We start from the raw sequence: 6,695 nt of genomic DNA on the forward strand, positions 1-6,695 counted from the left end.
ACCTTTCCTGAAGCTTCTTTTCTTTCCTGTCACTGGTAGTTTATAAAGTCTCTTTTCATGTTGATCTCTCTCTCGCTCTCTGTCTGGATAAAAAGATTAATCCGCAAGTCTCATCTGGGTAATGGAAGAGTTAACATCGTGCCCAGGCTTTTGTAGATGGTTTGGAGATCTCTGCCGAACAGGAGCTGGAGCCGTCTGTGATGGAAAGTTCCTCATGGCTGCTCTGGAGCGTGTAGTCGCTGCTCCAACCCGCTGCAAGTCCAGGGCCTCTCTCTTTCTTCACTCGGCAGTTTCTAGTGAATGTAGTTACAGCAAAACCTGCAGCCGAGCCAGAGATCGGCTCGGCCCAGCCTGGGGAAAACCTTCCCCAGGCCCCCCCCATCTCCCGGCCGGGAGACGGGGCAGGCCCGGCCCCATCCCCGCCCAGCCGCATGGCCTGGGCAGGGACGGGAGGCCTGGAGCTCCGCCACCCTCCACAGCCAGAAAACAAAGAGAACCCAGAGAGCTCTGCTTTTACATTTTAAGGTAGGGTTCTCAAGTTGATCCCACTTTTCAATGGCCTAAACTGCTGTCAATTCCCAGCAATGACCGATAATTGGTCAGGAGAAAAGACTCCAAGCAGTTCCCAGCAACTCCAACTCCCTTAAAGGTAAAGTAACTCCATGACATACCCCTTTACCGTTTATTAATGAAATAACCACAATACATTTTTGTAAGACACTTATACAAGTCAGGTGTGATATCTCAGGGGTAAAAAATAAAAATTGGGAGCAATTCTTAAAACGGCAGTCTCGAGAGAAAGGGTCTTTCCCTGAAAGTTATCCCTGCTGCCGAGAAGATGGAACACCCCGTGGTTCGAAGCAACCGAATCGATGGGCAAGGCAGAGGGGTAAAAGAAAAGGGAAGCAAGATCTCACATGGGATCCAGCCAAAATGCTGGCTGAACTGCCACAATCTTTTTAAAGTCCTTAAGGGACTATCTCTGATCAGGTTGTTGTTGTGGTTTACTATAATAGAGGGAAATGAAGGGTTTTTGATTGACATGGATGAAAGACAAAATATGTGGGTAACATGGGCTAATCAAACTGGTCAGGATAATTTTTGCCTTTCAATGGCTACCCCTTCAGATCCTTTTCGAACTTGTTTAGTGGGCGCACCTTTAGATGATTCACTCAATGCCACAATGTTTAAAAACTGGACAAAGAATTGGAAAACACCCAAGGAAGCAAACAATACATTATGTGAAACTTCATCAGGTAAATTCAGGATCAGTATCAAAGGTTTAATTCAGGCAAATCCCATTGGTGCTCAAAATTGATACACTGCTACAGGTTTAAATGTTACTGGGTCAGAACCGCAAGAGTTAAGACTGTTAGGTTCAGCCCCTAGCAATTACTGTTTAAATTTTGTCAATTGGTCTAGGAGCAATCATGCAAAGAAGTCTCATGGGCCAAATGGTACAAATGTTTCTCCACAAAATTTGCTATATTTGCAAAATAATGATACATACTGTGGCAATTAGTCTCCCAAAGTAAATTCTAGCAGTACACCTCTACAATTAGCGCCTGGTGTTTTTCTAATTTGTGGAGATCGTGCATGGTAAGGACTGCCAGCAAACATTTATGGAGGACCTTGTTATTTTGGAAAATTGACATTGATTGCACCCACTATACAGCAACTATTAAGAGCTAATAGAACCAGGTTACGAAAAAAGAGAAGTGTGTTCCAATTGGGGCCAGAATGCAAAGATCAGGCTGAGCTTTGGGAACGTCCTACAGCGATTGTGCCATCTATTTTTACACCTGGAGTATCTAGTGCTCAAGCCTTAACACAGTTATGACGACTGGCATGCTGGACAGGAAAACAGTTTAACATTACATCAAAGGTTTTGTCTGATTTGCTTTTGGATATGAACAGTGTTAGGCATGCTGTATTGCAGAATAGAGCTGCTATTGATTTTTTGCTATTAGCACAGGGCCATGGCTGTGAAGACGTTGATGGGATGTGTTGCATGAATCTTTCTGACCATTCAATGTCTATTCATGCTCGTCTTCAACAACTACAGAGCAATATGAAAAAATTAACCATGCAAACAAATCCATTAGAGGAATGGTTTCAATCCCTAGGTCTTACAGGATGGTTAAAAAATTTGGCACAAATGGCAATTGTTGTTATATTGATCATTGTGATTGTGTTACTGTTTATTCCTTGCATGCTGCAATGCTTGCAAAACATGGTAAAAAAGGCTACTTCTACAGTTTTGTTAGTGCAAAAAGAAAACAGGGGAATTATAGAGGAATGGCTAGAGAGCAAAGGTCATATTCCCATGCAGCAGTTAGCTGGGAAAGAGTTAGACAATGGAGTGCAGTTGGTGTGAGATGTTGCAGAAGTCAGGAAGGCCTTAGTGATGTTAACTGAGAACAGGATGCTGTGATCAGAAGAATGTGAATTCAGCATAGCTGAGCGATCACAGGAATGTAGAATTAGGTGGAGTTGACCTTAAATGAAATATCCAATAATGAGCTTGCTTTTGCACTATGTATGAGCCTAATTATTGATGCTATATAAGTGGTTTTAGAGTTACCAATAAATGAGATTTGCTGATCATTCATATTGAGTGCTGCATTTTCTCCCGCCAAACTCGTCAGCACTGAGGTTTGCTTTTTTGGTTCCAGCTATCACTAGAGGAGAACCATTGCAAAGATATCACTGGAAATCTTTGCCTCAAGCAATGATGAATAATTCCAATTCCAATAATGCCAATATTTCGTTGCACAAGCTCTGTCTCCAGCTCGCCAGAAGCGCCCATAATCTATGATTTTACACTACATGGACAATTTGCTTATTGCAGCACCAACACAAGCAGAAATGGAAGAAACTCATGACAGTGTTGTTACTGAAATTCAAAAGGCTGGACTGAAAATTTCTACATCCAAAATTCAAGAAGTTCTGCCCTGGAAATATCTGGGATGGAGAATGACTGAACAAACAATTCCTCTACAGGAAATACAACTCTGGACCAGTGTCAACACCTTGCAAGATTTACAACAGCTTCTGGGGGAAATTAATTGGGTCAGACGTATTTTGGGAATTACCAACGATGAACTTGCCCCACTCTTTGACTTATTAAGAGGAGATTGTAATATCAAATCTCCTAGGGCTCTAACACCTGAAGCTCAAGTAGCCCTTGGAAAGGTCACAGAGGCTTTCCAAAGAAGACAAGCCCACTGGTGTCCTCCAGAAAATCCCTTTTTTTTGCAATTTTGGGAGAAAAACTGCAACTTTATGGTCTCATTTTTCAATGGGATGCTTCTGAAAGAGATCCTTTGTTAATAATGGATGTAAAATATTCCTCATAGGTCCCTGAAGACAATTTTTACAACTATGGAGATGACAGCACAAATTATTATTGGAGCCAGAACAAGGTTGTTCACCTTAGCAGGCCAAGATTTTGCAGTTATTTGTTTACCTTTGAAAAAAGACTACCTTGATTGGGCATTGCAAAATTCAGATGATTTGCAAAATGCATTGTTGAATTTTTCAGAATAGAATGTTTGTTCTATTCATTACCCAGCTCATAAATGGTTGCAAGCAAAATTGAGTTTTAGAGAAAAACCCACGTTAAGCGAAGAACCTTTAAGTGCTGTAACTCTCTTCGCTGATGGATCAGGGAAAACACATAAATCAGTGATAGTATGGCTAAATCAAACAACTAAAACATGGGAATTGCATATTCAAACAGTGAAGGGATCTTCTCAAATTACTGAATTAGCTGCTGTAGTCAGGGCCTTTCAGCTTTTCCAGAACCTTTGAATTTAATTACAGATTGTGCTTATGTTGGTAATGTAGTTAAAAGAGTAGAAAGATCAGTTCTAAAAGATGTTGGAAATGATACCTTGTATTGTTGGCTTTCAAGCTTTGATGCAATTTCACAATACAGAACTAATCCATATTTTGCCTCTCACATTAGGGCTCATTCTTCACTTCCAGGATTTTTAGCAGAAGGAAGCGCAAGAGCGGATAAGTTGACAATGGTTGTTGTAATGCTTTGCCAAACATTTTTGAACAAGCAGAACTAAGTGATGGCTTCTTTCACCGAAATGCACAAGCACTTGTGTGGAGGTTTCACATTTCTAAAAGTCAAGCTAAAGCCATCATTAGTACTTGCTCTGACTGTCAGCTTGTGCAGTCCTCTGCTTCTACAGGAGCTGTCAACCCATGGGGTTTGCAAAGCCTGCAGTTGTGACAGACAGACATCACTAATTACCCTTCCTTTGGGAAATGTAAAAATATTCACAGATCAGTTGACACCTTTTCAGGTGCAGGTTTTGCTTCTGTTCACACAGGAGAGACAGCCAATCATGCCTGTCAACACTTTTTGCAGTCATTTGCTTCACTAGGACTACCCCAAGAAGTAAAACCAGGCAATGGCCCTGCATATACAGCCCAAAAATTGGCCACATTTTTGATGGACTGTCACTGTAGGACACGCAACGACTCACACAGACACAGCTCCCGTATGATAGGGGAAAAAATGGTTTTATTCTTACAACTTCAGTATTTTTAGATTCTCGGCAATGACCAGGGATTGGAGAGTTAGGTTACCACCTTTCCAATCACACTGGTCGTGCGAGACGTCCATCAAAAGATGCGTATCAGAAAGAATGTATATCTATCTAAGTTAACAGTCACTGTCCTGGGAAAGTTCTTAGAAATTACGTAAACAAGGTGGAAAAGTTGAGTTTTCAAGGCAACAATGAAGGGGTGTTTGCCACTCTTTTGGAATTCCCTACTCCGCTACAAGCCAAGCAATTATTGAAAGGACATATCACACCCTAAAACGCATTCTAGATCAACAGAAGGGGGAGTAGAGGCAACACCTCTGATGAGACTGAGCAAAGCTTTATATGTTTTTAATTTCTGGGACAGATCTTTGACAGAACCCGATCCACCAGCTTTTAGGCATTTTTCAAATAACACACAAGCAAAATGAAAAGAAAATCCCCCTGTTTTAATTAGAAACTCTGAGACAGGACAAATTGAAGGCCCTTTTTGACTAATAACTTGGGGCAAAGGCTATGCTTGTGTCTCCACGGGTGCCAGAACTAGTGGGTTCTAGCAAAGAATGTCAAACAGTATCACACACGACAATGTGTTGATGAGTGTAAGAGCAGAGAAATAGGCACGTCGACGTGAGCCAAACGGAGAGCCTATGAGTCCCAGCTGGCATCCCTTGTTCACCTGTGGAACCTACGAACCCTGATTTTTATGTCATTGTGTAAATGTGTAAATTGTTGATTTCATAAAGCTCTTTTGGCAAAAGTGTGGTATTTTCCTGTTATAGAGAGTATATTCCCCCATCAAATTTGCAAAGGTGAAATTGACCCTTCTTTTTTTGTTATAGTCTCTAAATGAATTAAGATACATGGAAAAGTCTTTTGCCAAAAAATAGCTGACGAAAAGCATGGAGCAAAATTGATTACTGTGTTGGTACTTGCTGATCTTGCTTGTTCTGTGCAGTGCAGAATTGCCTGTAGAACAAACAAAACCAAATGTTTGGGTTGCCTTAACCATCCAAGTATAGACAGAGATGAAGGTTTTGAATTACGACCCTGGAAGGGATCAGACTTACTTGAATAAGAAATGACAATTGCTACCACATTTGACTTACATCCTTGGAATAGACCCGATCTTTTACAGCATTAAAATTGCTGTAGTTTAAAATAACAACACTCAAAGTAAGCAAGAGTAGTGCTTTAAGTAAGTAAAGAGAAATATATTAAGTACCTAAAGACTTTAAGTTTTGCAGTAGAGCTGTGTAACACAAGGTAGTCAATAAGCGACAAAGTTAAGCAAGTTTCTTTGTGCTTGTACCAAGAGTAAATGCAAGAAGGCTTTCAGAAGCTGTGAAAAAGGGCCTCAGAAAAGAAAAAGCTGAGAACTTAGAGCTAGCTGCAGCTGCAAGGCCTGAAAGGGAGGAAGATACAATAATACATGTATTATTATGCAAGGACATAAAACAAGAGTTGAGTCTTTAGGCTTGGCCTTAGACCTTAAGACTGCAAAAATATGCTTACCAAGATAGTAGCAAGTTTTAAGTCTAATAACAGAGTATTGAGTATTGTTAATAGAAAGCAAACAAGCAAGCATTGTTTGAAGAAGACGTATGTATGTTTCGAGTGATTGGATAAAAGAATTGTCAGTAAGATTTAGCAATATGCTATTGGCTGAAACACTCATAAAATGCTCTATAAAAAAGAGATTTTGAAGCTGCTTATGGTAGAGGTGATCTTGTGCCATCTCCTGTATCTATAGGTGAGACTGATGTCTGAAAGAAAAGCTCATGACGTGTCACCTGGCAGTCCCATCCTACTAGTGAGAAAATTAACCTCCGATGTTACAAAGCCTGTTGGCCCCTCTGTCATTTGGCTTTTGTTAAGATGCTGCTGGGTGATGTCCATGAAGCTGTGGGGGGCCATACTTGTCCCGTGAGGCCAAAGAAACAAACTGCGTGGTTCTGAACACTTCTTCAGAGGCTAAAAGCAGAATCAGCAACTTCTGTGGATACATTTTGTGGTGATGAGTGCAGCTTTGAAAACTGCTTTGAAGCCTCGAATGTGGGGTGACTCTGCAAGTCTCTTTTTGTGCTGTCTTGAGTTGCTGAGAACAGGAAAGGCATCTCCAAATTCCGGATG

At 41.0% G+C, this 6,695-nt stretch overlaps 1 pseudogene; it reads left to right on the top strand.

Moving 5' to 3' along the window:
- Window positions 1-838: 838 nt before the first annotated feature.
- Window positions 839-2,377, top strand: LOC147648037 (syncytin-A-like; annotated as a pseudogene).
- Window positions 2,378-6,695: the final 4,318 nt, after the last annotated feature.

This window comes from Cyanistes caeruleus, chromosome Z (assembly GCF_971803275.1).
Source record: "Cyanistes caeruleus chromosome Z, bCyaCae1.hap1.1, whole genome shotgun sequence".
Lineage (NCBI taxonomy): Eukaryota > Metazoa > Chordata > Aves > Passeriformes > Paridae > Cyanistes > Cyanistes caeruleus.